The 27,891-nt window shown below is 37.6% G+C and overlaps 1 long non-coding RNA gene across 1 annotated transcript in view; it reads right to left on the reverse strand.

Annotated features, from left to right (window-relative positions):
- Positions 1–5,275: 5,275 nt before the first annotated feature.
- Positions 5,276–27,891, reverse strand: part of LOC141417551 (uncharacterized) — a 72,679-nt gene continuing 50,063 nt past the window's right edge. Inside the window, exon 6 of the long non-coding RNA XR_012442199.1 lies at positions 5,276–5,823. This is a non-coding gene — a long non-coding RNA (uncharacterized lncRNA). The remainder of the gene's footprint in view (positions 5,824–27,891) is intronic.

The following is a 27,891-nucleotide window of genomic DNA, read 5'->3' on the forward strand; positions in this document are numbered from 1 at the left end:
TCAGGGAGCTGGGCCATGTGGTCTTTCTTCATAGACTCCCCCACCTTTCTCATGGGGTCCTCCCGTGGAAGGAGATCTGAGGGGTAGAAGGAGAATATGGCTGTTTTTTATCCACTTCTCCCATTTAATGTTGACTCTGGGTGCTCCCTCATTCTTTATTGCTTATGTAGCTCTTTTCACACCTTGGGATGTGGTTCTACCATTCAATTTCCCTTAGTTACATAACTGTGGTGGGCTACCTATTTCCACAAGGTAGGTAAGATATAAACAGGACTCATCCAAGATAAATCAGAGAAAAGGGCAAGTCAGCAGTGGGAAGAAGTCAAGGATTGAGGTGTGCCTTTTTTTGAAGTTTTGAGTAATTCCATTTGATAAGTACTCACAAGAAAATGGGCATGGGAAAACAAGGATAGTACGGAGAAATGGAGTCAGTTAGAGATGTATGGGCCCATAATGAAGGATCCTATATGCTATGCAGAAGAACTGGGAACTTACCTAATAGACTAAGGGAAGGCTAAAATTGGGGGAGAGAGAGGTAGGTCCTCCAGGCATCAACATTTGGAGAAAAAACTGGTCATAAGCTGTCCATCGTTTTTCATAGCATTGCCGTTTTACCACTTATAAAACTGAGGAAGCATATTTTGGTGCTGTGACTCATGAAGCAGAGAACATACTCAAATGGGAAGATGGTAGCGCGAGCCTCAAGTGATGCACTGCAGTGCAGCCCATCTGAAAAAAATGCAGTGGAGCATTTTTGTGGTGCCCTGTTCTGACTTTTCCATATAAGTGAAGGTCATTCCAACAATGCAGCTGGCTTCAAAAATTTTAAAGAAACCAAGGCAAGGTGGAGAATAGTTTTTTGAACATGAGAACACTGCAAAATGAAAGACAATTCTATGCAAGATGCTTGTTTGTTAAGTTTACACACAACAAACAACAAACTTTGCTAGAAACAAGTCTCCAACTTCCCCCATTAAAAAATTAAATGAAGTAGCTTTGAGGTGAAGCCAAATGGTACGCACAAGTGTGACACGTGTTTTGTGTCAGTCCTACTAAAAGAGAAAGGAAAATCACTGGGATATCCTAAGAAATGGGTTGATAAGATCAAACCTTAATTTTAAGGAGATGCTGATACCTCCCTGAGGATCATGATTTAGATTTGGAGAGGATGTTGAGAACACAAGATTGTCCTAATCAATAGCTAACTTAGTAACATGAAGATGAAGGGGATGCCAAGAAGGGGCACGGATACAGTCAATGAAAGACTGGCTAGAAGCAACTCAGGGATATTACAGACATTTTCTGTGGCAGAAATCAAAGAACCCTAGAAGCTCTTGGACACTAAACACTGACTGAGCAATTGAAAACTCAATTATTCCAGTGAAAATAAAAAGGTGAAATATATTCCACTTTCTATTATAGCTATTTCAAGCACAAACATTTTGGTCCCTCATTTATATTATTTTTATCTGAATACTTGAAACTGCATAGTTATTTTTATGTTATATCTACATTCCCATATTTTTATACCCAGAAGAGACAAATGCTTCTGGCATTCTAGATTAGATACCTTTCTTTAAAAAGAGGAACATACAATTTAAAATAGGACTGCTTAAGTAATAGAGCTAAAGGAGTGGGGGGTATAGCTCATGATAGAGCACTTGCCTAGCAGGCAAGAGACCCTGGGTTCTATCTCCAGCACCATAATAAACGACTCCAAAAAAAGGGGGATTAAATACAGAAAACTGCGTTGGCCACAGTGAAATAAAGGAGAATAGGATTTGTCATTCTCCTTTATGGAAAAACAGGAAATATCTGGTAGAGGCATTAGAGGACAGCAAGTGATGCAGGTGCGACAGCCTGTTGACAAGGAAGGCAAAGCCAGCTTTGTTGCAGAGATTAACAAATTCCCAAAGCACTGAGCACAGAACACACCTGCAAAACTGAAGACAATGAGGGTTTTTTTATTATTTTTTCTTATTGTTCTGGAATATAAGAACCTCAACAGGAACTCCAGGCAGAGGATGTAGCATTCTTCTCACTGGCAACATGGAATAATTTTCATTAGGATTTTTGCTTATATACCCTATACAATAGGCAGCTTTGAAAGGAGAAGCAGCAAAAGATTGAGTTATTCCTTTCAACTCAGTCTGTTTCCTTGGGAAGAGAGAGAACTCTAACTCAAAATTATAAACGTTTTTTGCATATGTTGTGTAAAATGTTCTTCAAAATAACATTCTTTTAGCATTAGTAGAGAAAATTTGGGAAGACTTATATATAAGAACATAATTCATTTAGCCATTTGGATTATAAATCAGTAGCCCACAGGGAAGGTTTTGGTAAAAGAACACATAAATAAAATAGCCTAGCATGGTTAGCTGATAATACTTATTGGATATCTATTGCTTAATCTCTATCTCAGTCTAAAGAATAAAAGTATAAAGGCATAAGAAACAGTTGCATGGAAATCCAGTGACCTAGTTTCTCAGCCTTTACCATTATAATCTACCTATTCAGTATTATCATGTCTTTCAGTCTCTTGCACTGATTTTCTTTGCCTGCACCTATTATAAATGATCTACCAGGTGTCTTAAATGACCACCTCTCTCCTACACAAAGTTCTGGTGGAATATAAAGAAGTGTGACTTGGCATATATATATTTATACACACACACACACACACACACATAATGTATGTTATCTCATAACACATAGACATGGTATCTTTTACGTGGTTTCTCATGAGGACTGTAGTTGGTGAAGTTACTAAATTGTCTGCCTTTATACAATAATGAATCACATATATGACATGTGTTAGAAATAAGTGGTCTCACTCTGCACTATGCCACTTTGGATACATGGCTACAGTTTCCCTTTATCTCTTCCAGAGGTCAAAAGTGGTCAAAGTGACAAACCCTCAGGTTTGTATTGAAGAAAAAGTGTTACACAAATCCAGACAGGAAGTTCAGGCAGGCTGGGGTGGGGCATGGAGACATCTCAGGAAAGCAGAGTGACTTATCATACAGAATATAACTTTTTTTAAATCTGAAAGGTACAGAATGAGAGACTGGGATGAATCTCTGTGGTAATCCAGAAATCCAAAGTGTTGACAATAAATTCAGCAGTGAACAAAGTCAAGATTGCTTTAGAAATCTGGGTGGTAGGAAGATTCAGCCATTCAGCAAGAGGAATAACAGGAAATCAGGTTGTAGAAGAGCAGAAGCCAGCAGACAAAGGGTATTGAAAAGACCATAGTTCTATGTTACCAGCTGTTGGAACCACTGGGAGACTCTTTGTGAAGGATTGAAATTATAGGAATAAGGACCCAAAAGCAGGACTAGGGAGCAGTGATAGCACTTCCATAGGGCATCATCACTGTGGACTTTCACTCCTGCTTTATTTCCTTCACTGCAAAGGAAATAAGCCAATTTCAATTATCTGTAAATAATACGAAGGAAATTAAACTCTGTGGAAATTTTCTTAAATGTTTAGATTTTTAACAATTGTTGCTACTTGGGTCGGACGTACAAAGTGAAAATTGGCATGAAACATATTCCCTTTGAATGAAGGAACAAATCCACAATAGCTAATTTGTGTTATTTTATTATAGACATCAACAAGTCATTGTGCCACACGGGAAATTACGAAAAAACTGATCCTTGCTTCCCTTAGGAGGAGTCATGGGGACTGGTAGTCACGAAGTGATGACAGATTGTGATTTTTATAAGCACATTTAATTCTCATTGATTTTTTTTCCTTTTGATGACTGTGTACCAAAATCTCTGGAAAATATTTTTGAAATGATCCTTATAATGATATTCAAACTCAGCTGATTTACTCAGGTGTCCCTTTCTAGCAAGGACATAAAAGAATGGATAGCGTACGAGTTTCCTGTGACTGTTCTAGAAAATTACTACCAGCTGGGAGACTGTGTTCTTGCTCAGTTCTAGAGGCCAGGTGTCCAAAATCAAGGTGTCAGAAGATCCACAAATGCTCATAAACCTGAGGGAGAATCCTTCCTTGCTTCTTCCAGCTTCAGATAGTTGCCAGAAACTGGTGGTGTTCCCAGGCTGGCACCTGCATGACCCAATTCTCTGTCATCACATGATCTTCTTCCCATCTCTCTGTATCTTCATATGGTAGTCTTAAAAAGACATCAGCTATTGGATTAGGAGCCTACCCTAAATTAGCATGACCTTCTCTTAACATAATCAATCACATCAGCAGCAAATACCTTATGAATAAGGCTATATTCTGAGGTTCCATGGGATGTGAAGTTTGGAAAGATACTATTTCACCCAGTACAATAAGAAGAAAATGAAATTTTTAAGCCTTGGCCCAGAATCTTATTTTGTTTATTCATGACCCAGTTGATTGTGACCTTACAGCCCTGAATTTAGAACCTTGTGTATAATCAGGCACATGATTGTGCATAGCAGCCCCTCACTGAGTCTGACAGCTCAGAATATTAATGAGGCACACAGTCATGGGTCTCACAGGAGTTGAATTTGTTCAGGTATATCATGTTGGTAGCTTGAATTAGACACAGTGGGATTATTTACACTATGGGAATTGGTACAGGCTGAAATTCAAGACTTTTGTTTTTTGAGAGTCAGTTTACCAGCACAGCCCTGGATCTGGACCAATTCTATCATAATGACTGACCATGTGCAACTCCTGAGTATAGAAGCCCTTAACCCCTCTCAGTCAGCTCTGGTAGCTATTACTGACAAGTCCTGGTGGCCTCCCATTTCCTTCCACACTTAATCATTTGGAATTCTTCTGTAAGGAAAAGTTGTCTCTTCTTCTCATTTTATTTATTTATTCCATCAGTCATTTACTTTTGTTTTTAAATTTTTTAAACTTTGTGATAGTAAATTCACATGTACACACACTTGAGTTACAAGCTAGAATATATTACACCAGTGTTTATACATTGGAGAATACCAAGCAGATGCATGCTGTCATATTGCTATATTACCTTATTGTTGTGTGAACCACAGACTACAGCAAGTCTTTTGTTTCTTTGTCTATTTTGACTTTGAATTCCTTAAACAGCACATTGATTAGGAAGTTTACAGCCTTTCTCTGGAGAGGAGGATGATGTATATGTAATCCCCACCATATGATGGAGTGTGTAGCTACTGACTCATCTAAATCTCGATATTGTGTAAAAAAACATACATTGTAGATAAAATCTGGAGGCTGAGGATGATTTAAGACTATGCCTATCATCCATAAATCCTATTATGGAAGGATGATAAATGCAAGGTAATGTTAAAAGCTTGAGCATAGAAAAATTATTCTGGAAAAATGGAAGGAAGAGAGGGAAGGAAAGAGGGAAGGAAGGAAATGAAGACTAATCAAAAAATTAAGGACAAAGAGGAAAGGATAGAGGGAGGCAGAGAGAGAGGCAGAGAGGGAGGGAAGGAGATAGAAATAAACTATTTTCTGTCTTAACTATGCCTCATATACTGAGATACCAAATTGGAGCTCACAGAAGCAAACGATTCCAAAGCAAACACGTATTTTAATACCATGGAAATATTCCATCCAATTTCCCCAATGGAACATTTATTCACTTACTCTTATGCCTTATTGTTGAGATGCCAATATTTGTTCTACTTTAATTTCTAAAGAACTGTCATTTCTCAAAGTTTTCCAAAAACTATTGTTATGATTGGACCACCCAATTTCCACATTACACAAGCATCTTTAGTTTACTAACCTGAACATTTCCAAGGAAAATAGTTGTGATTAAGCTTCACCAAATGCTTTAAATGAGCAGTCTGTATTTGTGCCTGGTGTTTTCTGTTTGTGCTGCTGGGAAGATAGTCAATATTGTAAAGAATATTTTCCATCTGCATGAAGACTTGATAAAACAAATAACCTGGACAATTTTCAACAATTTGCAAGAGTCTATGTTTAGTCATAAATTGTTCCTCTGTAAGCACAAGATGTAGAAATTATCCAAATAAACCTTACTTTCATGTAATTCATTGGAAAATGCATTTTCTATATATTTGGCAAGAGCCATTCAGAAGATGTGACAATTACTAAGAATAAATCTACAGTAAGCTATGTAGGAATCAATTTGATATTCAGTAATTACTTAATCCCCATACATTATATACAAAGTTGTCTTATAAAGTACAGATATAAATGTATTCATTTGTTTACTTATTCATTTAAAAATATTTGTTGAGTAGCTGCACTGTCCTGGACACTAACCTAGATATATTAGACACACCACCAAACAAAGTAGGGAAAATAAAAGTATCTCATTTCATAGAACTTACACTCAAGTGGGGAGACAGTCAATAAATAAGTAATTTATGTCACTTGATGGAAAGTGAAATAAATACAAAAAAAAAAGACTAGACAAATGAGTGGAGGTAAAACAAAAGTTGAAATTTTAATTGTATTGCTTAAACTTCTTAGATAAGATGACCTTTAATCAGAAGTTTGAAGGAGCAGAAGGAATGAGTCATAAAAGATATATAAGGAAATAACATTTCCACAGGAAGCATCAGCCACAGCAAAACCTAAGGCCAGAGAGAGAGAGCAGGAGTTGAGACTAGAATGACAATGTGAACCATTTTACAAAGAGCATTGCAGGACAAGTGCAAAGATGTAGAATATGACTACAATTGACATGGGAAGTCATTGGAGGATTTCAAGTAAGTGAGGGACATGGCTTAAGCCAATGTAAATGCAATGAAAGTAATGAGAAAGTGTTGGATGCTGGGTATATTTTGATGGTAAAAACAAATGGATTTGCTGACTGATCAAATATGAGGTACAATTGAAAGTAAGGGTCAATGATCTCATCAAAGTTTGGCCTAGGCAACTAGAAGAGTGCATTGCCAATAACTAAGGTGAGAAGTGGACTCTGAACCATGTGGGGTGAGGGAAGAGAGATAGAGTCCCAGTTTTGGATGTGCTAAGAATGAAAGGATCTGTGATACAACCAAGTCCATAGGGTGAGTAGGCAATTTAATACAGAGAATTTACCAACTGATCTAGCAATAGAGAATTCATCAGTGACCAGAAAAGAGCAATTCTTGTAGAGTACTGAAGGTATATTCCCAACTGGAATAGATTAGAAGCAATTGATTTAGACAACTCTTTTCTCAAAGCTTTGCTGCCAGAGGTCAAAGCTGAATGGAAAAGGTTTAGGAAGTACTTGCTGGTTTGTTTGTTAATTTGGAAGGGTTGGGAATGGATAAAAAAAGAGCAAGAGAGAATTCCTGGAAAAATGTTGGCTTCAATCAGAGTTGGGATGGTTCAACTCCACAGAAGAGCAAGGAATGGAAATATGTGCTGGTAGTTGGTAGATGTGGTGTGGGAGTCTTTAGCAATCAGTTTGTGGTTTATTTATTTATTTGCTTACTTCCTTACTTACTGTGTGTGTGTGTGTGTGTGTGTGTGTGTGTGTTGTGCTAGGGATCCAACCCAGGGTTTTGTTCATGCTAGGCTAAGTATTCCACCACTGAGCTACATTGCCAGTCCTTCGATTTCTGATTTCTTGAATATTGTGAGTAATGTTGGAAGCAAGATCATCAACTGAGAATCACAGAGAAGAAAGATTGAAGGGTTAAAGAAAACAAGGGATAAAATAGGAGTCTCCAAAATTAGGAGAGTTAAGTTGAATGTGGTTGTTCAGGCCTGTAATCCCAGGAGACAAAGGCAGGAAGACTGTGAATTTGAAGCAATCCCAAGCTATATAGTGAGTTCCAGGACAGCCTAGGCTGAAACCCTATTCATCCCCTCCCCAAAATAGTAGGAGAGTTAATAGACCAGGGACTTATGGGCTCAGGTCGTTTCCAGGTAGCATTCAGGGTCGTGGATATGAGACCAGTTAGTGCAGTGAAGGGGTTTTCTCCAATCACATTTGAGTGCTTAAACACAGAGACAGTAAAGGAGAACTGGTTTTGTTCAGAACTGTGTTCACTTATGAAAAATGAGGAGAGAAGGTGAAGTCATGAAGATGTGGAAATAGCTAGGCAAACAGAGAAGAGATTCACCAAGGGGGCAAATGTATGGTGGAAAGGAGGGTGGACTTTTTGATGGGGTATCGCAATGAGGTGGAGGTGGAGATGTTGTTCAGAGCTGAATAGATTAAGATAATGATCAGAGTGGATTCATGGAAATGAGTTTATGGAGAAGGTGAGAGTCTTGTTTATGACAATGTCTGAGGTATTAGATAGACCTGAACTAAGGTCATATCATGTTTGAATTATGAATTCTTACGATAGAAGTGGTTTAAGAATGGAAAGGAATAAGTGATGAAAATAGAATAGAGAATGAGCAGGGCCATCTGGGAAGTGAAGTGCTAAAACCAGGAGGTGGCCTGGGAGTCTAGGCTCCTTGTGATGACTTATGGAAAGGGAATTATGCAGAATAGAATCTGTTCTAGTCACATCAATGCAACAGTGGTAGAAAGGGTGAATGTGTTGAGATAGGTTGTGGGTTCTCTCTTAAACCATGGTATGGTAGGTAAGTATGATCTTGCTCTCATTGTTCAGTTCTTTACTTTCTCTTTTTCTAATATCATATCTTTATGCATCTCTTCAGTGCCTAAAATAGTTAGCATGCAGTAAGTATTTGTAGAATCAGTGAATATCTAAATGAATGAATAATAGCTGTGTTTTATCAGATCATTGCTTCTAGCTTTGGAAGCTTTTCTCAAGTTTCAGATTTTATAATTCTATCTGTTCTTGAAAACCTACTCAATGTTTCCTCTCTCTGATCATCCTTGCCCCACATTGTTTCTCTTTCTTGTCTATATTACTCAAGAAAATAATTTGTCCTACAACACTTTGTATTCAGTGATAATTGTTTTCAGGTTAATCTTCATTTTTAAACATCATAATCAACAAGTATTGTTTGATCAACCAGGTGATAGTTTTGTGCTGTGTCCACTTGTTAAGCTTAACTCCATCTCCCTCAATCTGCTTTTTTGCATCATTCTGATTGCAGTAAACCACAGGGGCAAATCTTGTGAGATTTTCTGGGTGGAATGAAGGCAAAGTCATTTTTGAATTTGCACATGTTTGATGATTTGCAGACACACCTCAGTCTCATGAAGCAGCATCTGGGCCTGCAATTGTTTTGCCTTCCCTCAATTTCCCTTCCATCTCTGGAGTCCTGGACCTTAAATGTTTGTTTTCTTCATAATGAATGGCCTAAGCTCCTGAAAGATTCCTCTCCACTGCTGAGGTCAGAGGCAACAAGGATAAATCCAGTTTCTGTCTATCCTCGGGAGAGATCATGTTCATGGGTTTTCCAGCCCACCAGTGATCCTCCATTCCCGGCCATCAGCAATGTGGACTTTAAACTCCATCAAACAAGGAGATCAAGTCTTACAGAAACCACTTCTTCAGGCCCACAATTGTGTGAGCCATTTCTCTGGAATAAATAGCTATTGGTTCTGCTTTTCTGCTTGTACCTTGACTGGTGTGGCCTTCTATGTCTGTCAAGTTCTAGTCTCCAGAGAATCTATGTGTTTTATGACATAGTCCTGGACCTAAAGATAATTAAAATAGAAATGAAAAAAGCTTGCAATCATTAATGTGTGGTTTAATTCCTCAAACACATTGCATGTTCTTCAAAAACAAAAACTAAGCCTTCTATATGGAATAGAGTTCCTTACTAAAACTTCTTGAGAACAATTTGGTGGGAGGATTACAGAAATACTCACAAGCAAAAGTACTACCTTCCCAAGGAAAGATGAGCAATTTAGCAGCCACCTTCTAGAGAGAAGAATCCCCAGATCATGGCAGATGGGAATGGGATATTTTTGCAGCAGGTCTCCCTCAGATCACACCTTGCTAATCGCTATTATTTGGCTTAATGTCTGCATAGGACTCAACCTGAGCAGCTGGTGGACATATCAGTTAAGCTGCTCTAAGTTTTCCTCTGAAATCAGCAGGAATTGTGCTCCAGAAGAAAAGCCCTTGAGAAAAAAGAGGGAAATCATTTAAAAATCTCGGTGCTTTTCTTCTGTTCCCTTTTCTAACGGTGGGTTCAAAGCTTTTGTGTGACTGTTTCATAGGAAGCTGAGTTGTAGGCTGCTCCACAGAGCTCAGGTTATCTGCTCATCTTGCAAAAATAGAACAGCATCTTTTGGCTCAGAGATTTTTTTCCAGTGCCTTCTTATTCCTTTCTGAAAGCATAAATTGGGTTGTTTTCACTCATGTTAAGAGCAACCTACTTGCATAATTCATTCCATGCAAACTTTTCAATCTTCAACAATTCTGGCCCTGTTGAAAGCAAAAGCCAATTTTACCATGATTGAGCTAATATAGTGTTTTGTGCAAACACAACCCCTTTATATGAGAAGATCAAAGTTATTATTTCTAATACACTTTCAACAACAACCTGCAAAGTACGTAGGTGGTGAGTATTATTATTCATAACAGATGGAAAAGGCAAATCATAGTGTAGATGAGAATAAAACTAGTCATTCTGACTCCTAGATAATTCTTTTCCCCCTTTTGTCTCCTTATTGCTCCTTTATCCTCCCTCTTCTTGCCTTGTTATATATGTATTTATATATATATATAAATACATATATATATATATATAGGCATATAATAGATATATATATGTATATGTAATTTCAACAAGTGAGTCTGGTAGACGTGGTATACTCACCAGAAATATAAGCCATGATTCTGTGCTCCAGAATCCCTATAGTATTGATTAAAACACTCAATTATTGATTAAAACTTTATAAATGACAATCTTGAAGGAGGAACTAATTGTATTAGTCATATTAGGTTGTCACAACAACATACCATAGATTGGGTGTCTTATACAATAGACATTCATGTTCTTATCATTCCGAAGGGTGGAAGTCCCAGATAAAGATTCCCATTAATTGTGTTCCTGGTGTGGTATATCCTTCTGACTTGTACACAACTACCACTGTGCCCACAAATGGCACAGAGATAAAGAGGAAGTTCTCTGGTATCTCTTCTTATAAGGGCTCTAATTCCATCATGGAGTTCCCACCCTAAGACCCCTTCTAAACCTAATTATCTGCCAAAGGGCCATGTGAAGCATAAATACACTGTGCACCAATTCAAGCACCTTGACAATTCTGCTAACATTCCTATATCTAGAAGGACTCCAACATACTCATAAAATCTGGCAGGAGGTTTTGCACAAAATCACAGAGAATAGGAGTCCAGTGAGAGGGGACACACATAGGTAAAGCACATTTATTATTCATGAATAGACAACAAGGCTAAAGAGGAGCCTGTGATCGATGAGAAACTGAAACCCACAATTCAGGGAAGCTCACTGAGGTAAATGGAGCTATAGCTGCACTTGCTCCTCTTGCACAGCAGCCAAGGAACACTTATTGCAGATATCTGCCTTCTTGCTCTGGTTTTATAATCTGGGAAAGTCAGACACAGAGCTAAAGCATTATAGAGCACCTTTTTCTAGGAGTAAGGACAAATTCCCGGTAGTTCCTTTTTATCTCAGGATGCTACATTCTTCAGCTATCCTGAGAAATCCAAGCAAGAAGAAGAGGTAAGTCAACCAAGTTCATCCAGAGACCCACCTTTCTGCAGAAACACCTTCAAATACCATCCCACTGGGAGCTGGTGCTTCAATTTATGAATTTGTGTGGCACACAATCCAGTCTATTCCACTAATCTACTGATCTAATTTAGGAATAAGACAGAATCATGTGCAATCCATTACACATTGCCATATCTAGACATCACTCCTTTGTCCTGGGAACACCATGCTCCTCTAGCAATGTGACTCATGGGTCAATCAGCTTTTTCATCACCACTCCTTACCTCTTTGCCAGTTGCTACCTCTCATATGTCGATGACTTGGACTTCTCTTTTCCCCTTCTTCCCTACTCCAAGTCTAGCTGCAATTTTGAGTGAGCAGAAATTCCATAAGAATAACTCATCTAAGAGTTTAGTTTTAGTTCCTTGTTCTCTTCACCCACTCCTTACACATATCTTCATTTATCTACTCCCATTATCATGTGACAAATTGAAATATACCATTGCCAAATTTCCACGCTGTGTCCACATCAACCTGTGCTTTTAGCTGTGTAACGATCACAGAGCTAGTCTCCCTGGAAGTAACAGCACCTCCTTTTCTTTAGACCCTTTCTCTTAGCTTTTCTTCCCATCTAACCAGGGTTATGTGACATTCCAATTACAGCACTTTCACTAATATTCTGAATTTCCTTGACACACTATCCTTTCATGGTACCCATTTAAAAAACCTCAGATTTGAATTCACCCAACTATCCACTTTGTTATGTCTCTATACACTGGCTGCTTGGAATTGCTGGAGAAATTGACCAATCAAAACATAAAAGCAGTCCCAAAGTCATGTGGTTGCCAGCCTCAGCAGGCTTTCTTTTTTCTCGTTCCTTTTTTTTTCTTTTTTTTTTTTTTTTTATGATACCTGGGTTTGAACTCATGGTCTCATGCTTGCTAGGCAGGTGCTCTACCATTTGAATCACTCTGCCAGCCCCTTAGCTCTTATTTTTATCAGATGTTGTACTTCATGAGAAAATATGTCATCATCTAGCCACTATTATCTTCTGCCCAGCCCTCCATAAGATAGCATTTACACTCAAAATCAGTCTGTTCTATTCTTCTATTCATCATAGAAACCATTTTTAAAAATCCATATTACTCTTACAATTTTAAGTCATTGCTTTCCTCCATCCTAACTCTTGGCCTTTTACTAGACTTCTTATTATATAGGCAAAATAGTAATCACTATATTAGGCAATTATCAACCCGATCTATACTACCACGCTTACTTTTTTCATAGTTCTGTTGTTTTGTATAATACTGGAGTTTGACCTCAGGACCTTGCATTTGCTGGGCAGGTGCTCTATCATTCGAGCTATGCCCCAGCCCTTTAATGTTTTAATTGTTTTTGAGATAGGGTCTCTCTTTATGTCCAGGCCTGCGTAGACCATGGTTCTCCTGTTTATACCTCTCATGTAGCTGAGATGACAGGTGGTTGAGATGGGGTCTCACAAACATTTCTCTGCCCAGCCCCAGGACTAGCCTTAAAGTACAATCTTCCCAATCACAGCTTCCATGTAGCTAGGATTATAGACATGAGTCTGAGAGGCACCTGGCCTCTCAGTTTTTACCTCTTGCATTCTTTCTATACTTCTATTTCACCTTTATTGAATCTTTCCTATCAGTATTTAAATACATCCCAGTTCTTCCACTTCACAATAAAGATCTGTGGTTTCCTTAGTGTAGTGATTATCATGTTTGCCTTACACAATAAAGATCTCTCCTGGCTCTGTTTACCACTGGTGAAACTCTCTTCTGCCAATGTCTAAATGTATTTAGGCCATCTGCGTACTTGATTCTTGTGTTTTATTACCATCAACTCATGGGTCTACACATTTCAGTCAGCTACCTCCTCACCACCTCATGCAAACTTCTCTTACCAAAATCAACAATGGAGATCTCCATGTTGGTAAATCTTCACCTTGTCACCAGCTTTTAACATTTTTCATGGTGCTTAGTAAGTGTTTAATCAATATTTCTGAGTGAATGTACATACATCTCTGAAGAGATCCAAGTATTAAGAACACAGGGTTGGAGATGTGGCTCAAATGGTAAAGCAACAGCCCAGCAAGTGCAAAGCCCTGACCTCAAACCCCAGTTCTGTCAAAGGGGAGGAGGTGTAAATCACAATAAGTATTGAGAACAGGATACTTTTGTGGATAATTTCAAATATTTCTCTTAGAAATATATATTCAATCAAAATATTTCTCTTAGAAATATATATTCAATCATCATGCATTTGTTTATCTACTCATTCAACAAACACTGAAAGACTGTATGTGTGCTATGTGTCAGTCTCTGGGTAGGTTATAGAATAAAAATAATTAATATAATAGTCCCTGCTCACAAGGACTTTGAGAGAGAAGCATGTTGGTGGATAATATAAAAGCAATGTGTTTTAATGAAGTAACAGATGTGCACACAAAGCATTGTTATATACTCATGATGCCAGTGGATAGAGAGAATATAGAAAATGTGAATGACTTCTACAATTATGAACTCTCCCAAAAAAGTATAGGAGAACTTGGAGATCTCTAGTCATACATCAAATTGCTTAAGGAGCTAATGAAAAACTCCTTACAGACCTCTAACTCTACCAAGACTTACATGTTCTAAACTATTCAAAAAGTAATCCAATATTTTCATTTATGCTTCAGGTAAAACATGGCAAAGAGCATGTTTCAACATCTATCCTCAAAGCACAGGTTCATGGTGGCATAAGTCCCAAACTCTCTACATAGTCTTCTTAAAATTCCAGTCAACTGGAATAAAACTATGCTATATTCAGTAGTGATTTTCTTTTCTTTAATAAAAAAGGACTGCCAAAGTAAAAATTCTTTATCACAGACGCCAACATTAGTCATGTTCACGGCTGACAACTAGTATAAAACTTGGAATATATTGGTTTAGCAACTTAACTATGTCTACATCAGCCATAATGATCACAAGTTATTTTTGACATTCTAAATTTTCTTTTCTGTCATTTACACTTCGAATTGAATCTTAATCTTTATCCTGAGTCGTGCAATGGATCATGATATCTGAAATCTTACAAGAAAAACAAAAATTATATAGCAATCTTCAAACAAGTCATTTTAATTAAAAATAGATGCAACTGTTAGAAAGGAAGAGATAGCATGGAGTCAAATAACCCCAGGGAATCACTCTGTTAATGACTGGGCATTGGTGACTTAAGGAAAATATTTTGTCCTCATATTAGCAACTCTAGCTTACCATTTTGTTGTATGTTAAAGAGCCCCCATTCCTCTTTCCAAAGTGAAATGCTTAATGGGAAGAAAGTCATTGACTCTTCTTCTAGCTCACTTCGAGCTGCCTGTAGGCATTGCTGGGGTGCTTCATATAAATCTACCAACTTCCCTATCATATTCCCCTGCAGCTCTCTCCATGACAGCTGCTGCTAGAAAAGCTGTCTGAGGACAACACCCTGTCCACGCCCTTGGTTCTGAAGCTTGAGTAGCACCATTCATGGCTGTGTCAATACATCCTCCCTAGATATCCTGTGGTGCTCTATCTTTGAGGCTACCATATGATCTGTTCAAAAGAGGTAATTTTGCCCTTTCTATCTTCTTGAGCATTAAGACAACTAAACCAACTTCTACCTAGAGCCTCTCTCCATAAAGAGGCATACATCCATCCATTGACAAAGAGGAAAATCACATTATGTAGGCATCCCCTATGGAATCACTCCCTGCATGCTCAAACATAAAATCCCTAATTCCAAGCAAACCAACTGTATACACAGGCATGTAAAAACTACCCTTCCCAACAATCTATCAGCCAAGCTCACATGTGCCTTCATCACAGCATCCAAGTAAAGTCAATGCAAAGGAGGAATTTTACTTTACTGTGTACTGAGGATGGGAAGAGATTGGCTTTGGGCATGGCGTCTCTGCTTCTTACTTTTATGTCACTTTGAGTGAGCTATGTACTTTCTCCAAGCCTCAATTTCCTACTCCATAAATTAACCACATCAACAATAGTTTCTACATCATGGGTTTCTTAAAATGAGGGTCAAATATGGTGCTAAATATAAAATATGTATATATCGAACCGAAACTATAATCTATTTTACAGCTTTGACATCTACTAATAAGCAGAACTTACTACCTTAAGAAATTAGGATCACCCATCTTTGTAATGGAATCTTGACTATCCTTAGACTCTTGATGGCTGTGAAGATGCAGAGGGAATAAGCCTAGTGGACAGGATGCCAAGTGAAGAAGAGAGCCAACCAAGAAGTGTAAAGAACAACAGATGCTAGAAAGCAGCTGACAGGACAACTGGTCAGAGCTGTGACGGGCACATGAAATACAATCTACACATGCTCGGTGCAAACTTTACACGAGGTCAAGTTACTATGTGAATATTCAAGAGCTGGTGAATGTGGATACAGAGGTTAAAGAGACCTTGGCAAACATAAATGCCACCATTTCTTCACATTCCATAGTAGTTAATTCAAGATTAGAGAAATAAGGAAGACATTTCAGAATTTTCTATTTAAAAATTCATATACTATGTCATCTGAATACTGCTCTCAGTATAGAGAAATGAGCAGGACCACAAAGTCAGTAATAGTATTTATTAATGGAGGGTCTCTATACCAAAGATCACAAAGGTATTTAAATGCATCATTTTATTGTTCATGATCTACATATTAAGAAAATGTTATTCAGAACAGGTTTCAGTTCAGAATAATGACATTTTACTCTAACAATTTTAGCTCAACATTTTGGCCATATTCCCATTTCTCTCCTTCTACCTTTGAGTATCTTTTCCCTACCTTTCACTGTACTCCTCTTTCTTTCCAGTACTGTTTCATAAAATTGATATTCTTTTCCTGTGTTATTTAAGAAATTAATAAAAAGCTCCCTATCTTTCCTTTATTCACAGTTTTTTTATTCGATTGTTGGGGGAAAGAAACACAAAGAAAACTGACAATAATGGTAAAAATTGCACATAGTAAGGTTTGCTGTTGTCTAAAAAAAGGAGAAAAGTCAAATTCCAAGTAGCTTGAATGCTTCATAGGTTACCTAAAGAAAAATAGGAACACCTGTTCAAAAATTATTGTTACACAGAACATGGGTACTATGTAGTATATTGGTAGGCTCTAATCAATAAAATCCGATATGGGCAAAAAACGTTGAATGAAATCAACTTTTAATAAATGTCTAAATGGGAAAATGATAATATCAAATGGAATACCTTCATAGAAATAAATACATTTTAAGTGGTACACAAAGTTTAGAAATGAATTACCTTGCACTAATGAAATTCATTTCCTGTATGCAAATTTGTCAATCTTGCCAAAAATTTGATTAAAATATATTTTACATAGATGGAGATTTTATGAATTCAGAAATCCTGAGAGGTTGTAAGCACAGGATCTGCAATAATTTTCTCATCTAGCACTATTTTCTGGCTTTTATACATACATATGCACATATTGTGTTTCATTAAAATGGAATTAAATTAATGAAGATGATACAATTAATAACTCCATTCTCTTTCAAGTAAGGGATTTGTCTCCCTAAAATGGTAAACTAGTGCTGTGGTCTGAGTTGCTACTACCCCCAAAATTCATGTATTGAACTTCTACCCCTACTACCTCCTATCTTTAAGATAGGAATTTTAAGGAGGTAATTAAGTTAAAATGAGGCTGAGATAATTGACCCTAATCTAATTTGAGTAATGCTGTTAGAAGATATTTGAATGCAAAAAACATCACAGTACATGCACAGATGCACAGTAAAATGACCATGTAAAGATCTAGTAAGAACAAAGCCATCTGCAAGCCAAGTAGAGATGTCTCAGAAGAAACTAAACCTGTTCTGACTTTGACCTTCAACATCCCGCCTATAGAACCAAGGGGAAAAGAATTCTGTTGTTTATGCCATCCTGTCTGTAGTGTTTTATTGTGGCAGCCCTAGAAAACTAATACAAGTAGGAAGAGCATATCATGTCTCTCATCTAGAGCAACTAAAGAAAGAGAACAAAGTATGTTTAATATAATTATTGAAGAGATAATAAAGCAATAAGATAAGATCCAGGAGAATACAAAACCCATCCTACTCATGCTTAGGAGCTGAGCATAAATTTGGCAACTTCACAAGGATAGAGGCAAAAGATGAGAATCTGTCATTTGCCAACAAGTGGAAATATAAAAGATCACACTTTATAACTAGTGGTAAAACAGAAAGAGATGACCATTCACAGGAACCAAAGTTTGGCTTAAAATCTTTGAATTCCTTAAATGGATCAGATTTTTCTAAGATTTCTAATGCCTCTTCCTATCCACTTATCAAAATAAGTGTGTATCCTCTTTGAAGAAAGGAAATACCATCTTAAACAGAAAATTTGAATTTTATCATATGCAATGTCTAGTACTCAATAAAAAATAAGAGCACAAATAAGCAGAAGATAATGTGGAGCAACTGACAATAGATGCAAATGGGAATTTAAAATAACCTATTATTAGGTATGATCAATGCATTTAAAGAACTAAGAAAAGTTAAAATCCAGAGATTATAAAGAAAGAACAAAAAACGTACAACATAAATACATAATTTTAAAAAGAAATTTAAATTCACTGAGTTTAATAGTAGCTTATACAAAGATGAGAACAGAATTAGAAAGCTGGAAGCAAGGCCCAGAAAAACAATGATCAGAATGATGCACAAGGAGATGCAGGGTGCAAATTGGATCCCAGCAGCAAAGAAGAGCAAAAAAGAGAGAAATTTTTATGGAACGCTTCCAAAACTGACAAAGCTGTAGTATCAAAAGAACATAAAACTCAATTAGGTTAAGTTTTAAAACACACACACACACACACACACACATTGATACAGAAAACCCTTCTAGGTCAACTTTCTGAAGGAGAGGAGACTTAAACACTTTCATGAGGACTTTTGTTTTCCATTGATTAGGGTTCACCTAGGAGGTTGTATTATTCAAGGTTCTCCAGAAAAACAGAACCAATACATACATATATGAACTGACTCACATAATCGTGAATTCAAGAGATTGTATAAACTGCTGTCTGTGAGCTAGAGAATAAAAAAAGCCAGTGGTGTAATTGCAATCCAAGCCCAAAGGCTCTAGGAATGCTGATGTCTTTCCAAGAGCAGTAGAACATGAATGTCTCCCCTCAAAGAAAGAATTCACTTTCCCTCATCTTTCTCTTCTATGCAGGTCCTCACCACATTGGGTTATATCCAACTCCACTGGTCAGGGTAATCTTCCTTACTTTGTCTACTGATTCAAGCACTAATCTCTTCCAGAAATACCCTCACAGTCACTCCCAGAAACAGGGCATACAGCTATTTGGGCAGCCCTTAGCTTTGTCAAATTGACATATAAAATTAACCATCACAGAAGTGAATCTCTTCTAACATGCTGTCTGCACTCATGTGAGAGGAGACAATGGGATTCCATGACCTTGGGAAGATGCTGAAGCAGAAACAAACAAAAAAACATACAGCAGGTGTGTGAATGAGATGCTGTCATTGTAGGTGAGCTCATGTGGAATTGTGTACCATAGCTTAACTGAAATTCTATGTGAATTGAAGAGATGTGATATGGAGAGCCAGAGGAGTTTGCAACACATCTTATTAAATAAAATAGTGAAAAGTGAATGAACCAAACTCTTAATAACATTTTAGATCTCTGTGTGTAGTTACCTCATCATAAAGCCATAGCTATCATGTGTTTTGGAGCAGGGATCTGTAATAATCAACAATAGCTATGTAATATCCACTGAAATGAAAGTACTATGTTGGACTTGTATCTGAACTTTCTAAGGAAGATCAGAGAACACAAAGAAAATGAATTTAACTTATTCTTTCTATCATGAGCAACTCTGTCTCTATAGAAACTAAATGTATCTTCTGAGTCAAGCTAATCATCATTAAAGAAGTTTGCAGTGATATTTGGAACATTTTGGAGAACAGATGAAAGCTTAGTGCTTGCCCACTGGGAGCTTGTGATCTGTGGCTTAAACTATTCCCATTCACTTGGCTACTGACTGTTTCTCTGACTTTTGCCAAATTCGTCTACATGTGAAGTGAATATAAAAAAGTGGAGTGTCAAGCAATTTCTAAATATTTATGGGAAAAAATCCTGAGCAGGAAACAGTGGATCAGGTGCCATCAGCTGAACCTGCTATAGTGACCTGCTGTGGATGGTGACATACTCATGCCAAGATTTCCATCCATCAGAAGTCGGCAGGTGCTCAGAGCCACCTGTGTTTCTGTCCTTCCTATAATATAGCCAGCCAAAGTAATTTAAAATTAGTAATAAAATCAAAAGGTTTGCAACCAGGCACCCCCTAGTGAGGATGTCTTTCCAAGTCCTCCATTACTTTGCACTTGTTCTGTACCACTGACTTTGAACTGCTAGTTCATTTATATGTCACATTTATAGAGAGAAGATTTCAGCAAAGTAAGTTATTTTTGGAGTAGATTTTGCTCTAGAGAAAGGTTGTCACATCAAGTCTGCTTTTATCAAAGATAGGATTCATGCTGTCATTATTCCATCTTTGCTGTTGGTGGTACCAGCTACAAGGGTGTCCTAAGTGACTTTTTCCTTTCTTTGTTGCCTGTCCTTTGCTTGCAGGCATCAGTACAATTATCTGAATGCCTTAATGCCTGACCCACAGAAACCTCTTTATATATTCCAAACTATTTTAAGCATCACAGAAAAAATAAACACTAAAATAATGAACACTCAGAAACTTGCCTCCCCCAGAACAATATTTTGTGTGATTACTTCAGTTATACTATTTTAAAGGATTTAAATATAATTACAATTGAAATCCTCCATATATACTTCTCAAATTCTTTCTATTTTATCCTTCTTGAGAGGTAATCATTATCACAGTATTGGTATTTAATTACTCCAATAATATTTTCATATTTTCCTGTATGTAAGGGTATGTTTCCATGAATAGTAAATTAAACTTTATACATATATGGCATAATATTATGAGTATAATTCTATGTCTTGTGTTCAATCACCATTTTCTCTCATTTGTCCATATTGATATGTTGAGTTTTAATTTATCTATTTTAATTATTGATAATTTTCCACAGTATAAATATACAAAAACGTATGTGTTGGCCAGGCTGGTGGCACACCTGTAATCCCAGATGCTTAGGAAGCAGAGACAAGAGATCACAGTTCCAGGCCAGTCTGGGCAAAAGTTCACAACAGCCTATTTCAAAAACAAGCCAGAAGTAGTGGTGATATCTGTGGTCCCAGCTACTCAAGAGGCAGAGGGAGGAGGATCTTGGTTCAAGGTCAGCCCTGAAAAAGTTAGCATGAGACTCTGTCTGTAAAAACAAAATGAAAGCAGAAAGGACTGGAGATGTGGCTAAAGTGGTAGAGTGCTTGACTAGCACATGCAAGGCCCTGTCATGGACACTTGAGGTATTCAGAATGTGTTCACCTTGCCCAGGTCCTAAATGGGCAGGTGGCAGTCATTCTGTAATCAACAGTCTTTGCAGCAGAGTGAGCTGACCTCTGCCAACAAAAGAAGACCCTGACAAGGAGTTAGAATGTACACAGGTTTTGTGAGACGAAATGCCTAATCCCAATTTACACGATATGGCAGAGAAGTGATTAACAGGCTGATGTGTATCAAAGACTAATCTATCTGAAAGTAAGCCCACTTGGTTACCTAATTGGACAGCATTCTGTAAAGTTTAATTAGATTGTCACTGGCCATCCCCTAGAGTTTTATTAATTTACTGACATCAAAATTAAATGATCCTAGTCTTGTTGTAAAAACACTTCTAGCTGTCTCTGAACAAGAGAGATCATGTTCTTTATTGCATCCCAGAGAGACCTGTTTTTCCATCCTTCCCTCCCCCAAAAAGGCAAAAATTCACATTCAAAGCAGAAGCCATATGGGAAAATGGGCAGATGCTCAGAAGGCATTAGAGAGAGAGAGGAGAGAGAATGAATTCTCCTGATCATACTCAGCACTTGCAATAAAGGAACATGTTTGCCTCCTGCCACACAAATATGAGCCCACATTTACTATGTCCTATCTGTACAACCTAGAGTAGGTTACATAACTTCCTTGGGCCTCTATTTCCTCATCCATATAATGGGGAAATGAGTATGTTACAAGTTTTATGAGCAAAGCGCTTATAATAGTACTGGCATTTGGCCAGTGTCTGGTCTGATTATTACTTTGTATATGTGAAAAACAGTATTTCCCACAGCAGGAGGGCCTGAGGTCACACCCATTGTTTGCTACTTACAAAATGAATGATCCTGTAGAAGTCATGCTGTCTTCCTGACTGATGGTTTCTTCCTCTGTTGGTTGAGCCCAATACTGCAAAACCAATCAGACTAGAATGCAGGGGCATTGTATAGCTCAGTGAGCATCTCACACCCTTGTGTTCCAGGTTAAAGACTTCTGCACTGTCTTGTCTCATCCAGGTTCATGCGGCAATTAGGAGCACAAATCACCACCCTCCCAAAAAAAAAAAAAAAACCCAAACGTGGAATTAGGAGTGCATGGAGCAGATCAGAGAAACACTTTTCCTACACTCTGATTTATTCATCTAAAGAAGGGGTAGGGAATCTCTATCTTTCCCTCCCCCATCTCTCTGCCCATCAGGCACAAACATTGACCCACTGACCAATGCCACCTACAGCTCACTGCTTCACAATGCCTTTGCTTACTACCCATCATTTTCCCTAACACCAATTATCATTTCATTTCATTTGTGCTTGGCTAGATGAGAAGGTATGTTTAGCTATAGTCCCAGAAACATGAAAATATTTGCACATATTTTAAACTTTGTGTCTGATCATTTTCTTCTACTGTGTTATAGTCTTATGATTCATCTGAAATCTTAGAAGGTGGCTGAACATACAAGGTTTATCACATTTCTCAAAAGCCTTACTTTCTGTCCCCCACTTCTGCCATCTAGAGGAATGGGAGTTTGATTAGGAGAATCAAGGAAGCAAGGGAAAGAGATGGATCATCGTCTTAACAAAAAGTGAGGAAAAAGTACAGTGGGGAGGAGACACCTACTGGATCATTCCTGCTTCTAGACATATTATTTCCTCCTCTTCACTATAGGCAGCACTACTCACATGGCACACAAGCCAGCCTCACGTGGCTGTATCTGTTTAGCCAAAAGAGTTTGTGCTAAGCTCCATTTGGCATTGATCTTTCTCTGCCATCCCACTCTACAAAACTTGTCACCCTGGAGATTGTGTAACAACTGCTTATTGTTAAACTGCCGGCTCTTTAATTAGCATGAGAACTTTTCATTATTTTTACTGTGTTGTAGCATATTGAAGGGAATGTTTCCTTCCTCAAAATGACATTTCTTACATTTGATTTTGCAAAGAGAAAACTCTTCCCAATTCTTTCCCACATCCTAAGGAAAAATAAAGATGGAAAATCACTTTTAGTGACTTGTAACATATTCAGAGTAAACTTTATTATGATTTCATTATGATGATAGTGGTTAAATAATTCCCTAATTTTACACAGCCTACTAGTGGGTACCATATACAGAATATGAGATCTGCAGCCTGCCTCCTGGAAGTTAAACTCCATAGGATCAAAGTCTCAAATTTATCCCCTCCTCAGAATTTCTCTTTTCCAGTATACAGCCTACTCTACCCCAAGTTAGAGAGAAAATTTGACCCCTTTTCTCCTAAATAAGGAACTCTAGTTAGTGAAATGTAAATACTGATCCTAAATATTGAAACAAAAAAACTAATAGTTAATACAATTTAGATGCTTCAAAATCCACTTTCCAATCTGTAATTTGAATTATCAGAGTTGACATGGGACACTCCGGACTATAAACCAAAGCAGAAGGTCTTTGGCCTTCAACAATACTGGGTTGTGATGCAGACATGAGAAAGAGGCCTTCTCACAGTCAATATGGGACAAGGTCTTATCTTCCCTGTCTGCCTCTCAGTTTCATTCCTGGGGACTTCATCTGTTGGCCAGCACCTCAGGTTGTTCTATTCTGCCTGGCCAGGGCAGTGCTGGGTTTTTGCTTCTTTCCCAGTAGTTCCCACCACCTTGGGCTCTGAAGTTTTAAATTTTCACAATGGATTAGCATCATGTCAGGGAACAGAGTAGCATTTGAACAGGGGATCCTTAGACAAAATAGACAAAAGTTATGCTGCTGTTGGAAACTTCAATTTTGCAGCAGACAAATGCTAGAAGTAGCTCTTTCTGTACCCAAGCTCTACTTGGAGTCACTTTCTCAGCCTCATGCCAAGGACAGGTCTGTCTAAAGCCTCTAATAACTCAGTGGGTATCTGTAAACTTCACCCTTTTAATCTAGAGAATGGGATAGCAAATTCACAAGTTAGTGTGAGGATTAACGATATTCAGAGGGCACCTTCTGTGTAAGTGGTGGATGTACGTTTTTTCACCTCCTTGTTAGCATCTTCCCTCTCCAGTCCTAGGCAGGAAAATTGCCTGAACACCTTCCAACTCCATCCTCGTCTCTGCCACCAAATGAGTACTCAGATCTAAGTTTGTTCCACTTTTTTCTGTTTCCTTTTCCCTCTTCCTTTCTCCCTTTCTTTCTCCATTCATTCTTCCATAGTAAAAAGTACACATAACATAAGAACCAAATACTATATAAAGGTTTAAAATGAAAAACAACCGCCTGTCATACTTCTCCCTCTAATCCCATTTTTGATTACCAATGGCTATGCTTTTTGATTGTATTACTTTATTTTAGATTGTATCCCTGATTTACTATCTGAGGATGGAGCCCTCTTAATTTCTCCCTCTACCTTGCCTCTCATTCTGTTATGCCTTGTTAACATAACATGAGAGACAAATCAATAATAGAAATATACATTATCATGGCCAGATAAGTATTTTTCTTCATAAATCCAAGTACATATCCTATGGGCATATGCTCTGAGAAACATGGCATTAGGTGATTTCATTATTGTGTGAATGTCGCAGAGTATATTTACACAAAACCTCTACACACCTGCCTGCTACTCACCTAGCCTATTTCACCCCTGGATTATGAGGTAGAAACTATTGTTCCTTGATTACAGACCTATACAACATGCTAAATGTTACTATGCTGAATACTATATGCAATTATAACAATGGCAAATATTTGTGTATCTTAGCATAAAAATGTTAAGTAAAAATGTGCTTTAAAAGATTTAAAGATGAGCAGAAGTTTCCTATATATCCACAGGTCTAAAATTAAACATCAGATGTGTGGATGCAGAAAGAAGTGGGTGGTTTGCAAGGCAAGGCAGGGCAACAGTAGACAGTAGACAGTTAGGGACCAGGTGAAACCCAGAGATATTGAACTTTAGATTTGTAAAAAAAACAAAAGGCCCTAACATCAGGTGCTGGTCAAAATGATAAGGAAGGGAGCATTACCCTTCAGTGTGGCTTTAAGCAAAAGAGAAGAGGAAAGCCTTGACAAGTTGTATAAGCAAAGAATCTGGCACGCTGTAAAAGTATAATTAAGGGCAATTCACACAGCATGTAAATGCTAGAGAAAGGTCCCTCTGCACTTCCTAACTTGCTTACTGGTACTGTGGTAGGGAATCATCTTAAGAGAGGAATTCAGCTAAGGGGAGCAGAAGCCCCTGCATTTTTATATTGCCAATCCCCAAAGGCCTTCCTTCTCCACTGGCTAAGCAAGTGACCACCCGTAGAATTTGTGGTCGCAACAAACTTGTGACCTGGATAAGGATTTGCAGACTGAGTTCTATGTGGTTTCAAAGTGTGGATCATGGTTTGGAAGGTGGAGAGCATATCTATTTGGGAATAGCAGCCTGGCATCCGGGAACTAAAGGAAAACCAGCTGTGTGTTAATACAAGCTGATAGTCTGGGATGAGACCAGCATGTCCTAGAGGGAGGATCACTCAGTGCGCATATCTTGCCCCATCAGCATTCATTGCCTTAGTTTGAGTGCTTTGTACACTCTCAGAATCCCAGAGACATCTAACTTGGCCCCTGTTTGGGTGTTTCTTACACCAATGTACACACTGTGGGAGCACCTAAGATACAAAGAATTATCCGACAAGAGATCCATAGGCTAAGCTGGTAGGAGCTGCTTGAGGGGGGCTCCTACACTCACCATGTTGCCAGGCCAGCATAGAAAGAACACTAGCAGGAATTCAAACCAGCCTGTTATAGTAAGGTGTGTGCCCTGGCAGGAAAGACAGGTTGGGTCTCAGCCTCAAACAGGCCTTTCTGATTTAACCTGTTTGGGCTTTAGAAAGGAAATCACTCAATACCCACCTTCCCTAGATAATAAGTAAATTTCAAAATGACATGACTAAGAAAAAAGCAAAACAACTGCATTCTGCATCTCAAGTTTTTCAGAAAGAAATACATGTTATTTTGTTTTTGTCTTGCTCTGTATTTGTTTTATCATGTTTTCTCATACTTTACATTACAGTTATGCACACCTACATTAAAAAATTAGAGTGATCTCAAATAAATAACAATGATATACCTTACAGTCTTAGAGAAGTAAGCCAAACCCAAAGTTAGTAAAAGGAAATAAATAATAAATATTAGAACAGAAATTAATGAAACAGAAACCCCAAAAATAATACAAAGGATCAATAAAACAAGTTGATTTTTTGAAAAGTAAAAAAGAGACAAATCTTTTGCCAAATTAACCAGAAAAAAGGGGAAAACATAAGTCAATAAAATTAGAGTTGAAAAAAGAATTGATAAAAAGCAAAAAATTCAACACCAAAGTAACAAATAGTCCAATCAATAAACTGGCAAGTAAATTGAACAGATATTGTTTAAATAAAGAAGTACAGGTGACCAATAAATACATGAAGAAGTGTTCACTATCTTTAGCCATCAAGAAAATGCAAATTGAAAGTACACTGAGAGTCAATCTCACCCCAGGAAGAATGGCTATCATCAACAAAACAAAAAGCAGCAATATGTTGAATATGTGAAGGAAAAGAAACCTTTTACAGAGTTGATGGGAATATACAACTTAGTCTAGCTACTATGGAAATCAGTATAGTGGTTCCTCAAAAAATTAGCAATAGCATTCACATATAATACAGATAGACCACTTACAGGTATATACTCAAAAGAGTCTAAGTCAGCTTACTATAGAGACACCTGAATACCCATGTTTATTGTAACACTATCCATGACAGTCAAGTTAGGTTCCCATCGACAGATGAATGGAAAAAGAAAATGTGCATATATTCACAATGGAGTTTAATTCACCCATAAAGAAGAATGAAATAGTGTTGTTTTCAGGAAAATGGAGATAATCATGTTAAGCATAGTAAGCCAGACTGAAAAAGTATTGCATGTTCTTTCTTATATGTGGAGTCTAGAGGAGAAAAGATCTGAAAGTAGACAGACTATTATGGATATGGAAGGAGAAACGTGAGAGGGGGAACCAAAAAAAACATTAGAAGGGGTGAATCTTATCAAAGTACATTAAGTGCATGTATGGGAAGGTCACACTGAAACCTATTACACTGCACAATTAATGTACCCTAGTAAAAAACATACTACAAAAAATAATAAAAAATGGTACACCTGTGTATGTCACTTACTATGACTAGAGTTTACAGGACTGGAAATTTCTCTGGGTGAGTGAGTGAGTGAACATGAAGTCCTAGGATATTTTTGTCTTTCTCCTGTAGCCTTCATAAACACCCTATTCTTACATTTAGGCTACACTAAAATCATGAAAAAATTTCTTTCCTTAATAATAGCTTAACTTTTTAACTCTTCATTTTTCAACTCTTATAATAACACATAGCTTAAAACACAAACACATTGTACACCTGTACAAATATATTTTCTTATTCCATAAGCCTTTTTCTTTTAATTAATTCCATTTTAACTTTTTTAACAAACTCTAAGACACAAACAAATGTATTAGCCTAGGACTACACAGGGTCAGGATCTTAAATATTACTGTCTTCCACCTCTACATCTTGTCCTGCTAGGGGATCATGAGGGGCAGTGACACACATGGCTCTGTTACCTACTGTGAGGACAGTGCTTCTTCTGGATCCCTGCCAAAGGAACTGTCTGGAGCTCTTCTGGATGTGGTATCACTCTGCAGAAATATGTCCATAAGGTTTCTTTCTTATGTCATCATAAATTTGCTTGTTTGTAGATAATGCACCATGAACATCTGTTTCATTTAATGGAAATGATTTCACGTTGGGATCCATGTTTGCAAACTGTTTAAGGAGCTTGGTTAGGTCTACAAAACCTTTTGCTAATACCTTCACTGTGGATTTTCTTGAGGGCTCTTCTTT

This window comes from Castor canadensis, chromosome 15 (genome assembly GCF_047511655.1).
Source record: "Castor canadensis chromosome 15, mCasCan1.hap1v2, whole genome shotgun sequence".
Lineage (NCBI taxonomy): Eukaryota > Metazoa > Chordata > Mammalia > Rodentia > Castoridae > Castor > Castor canadensis.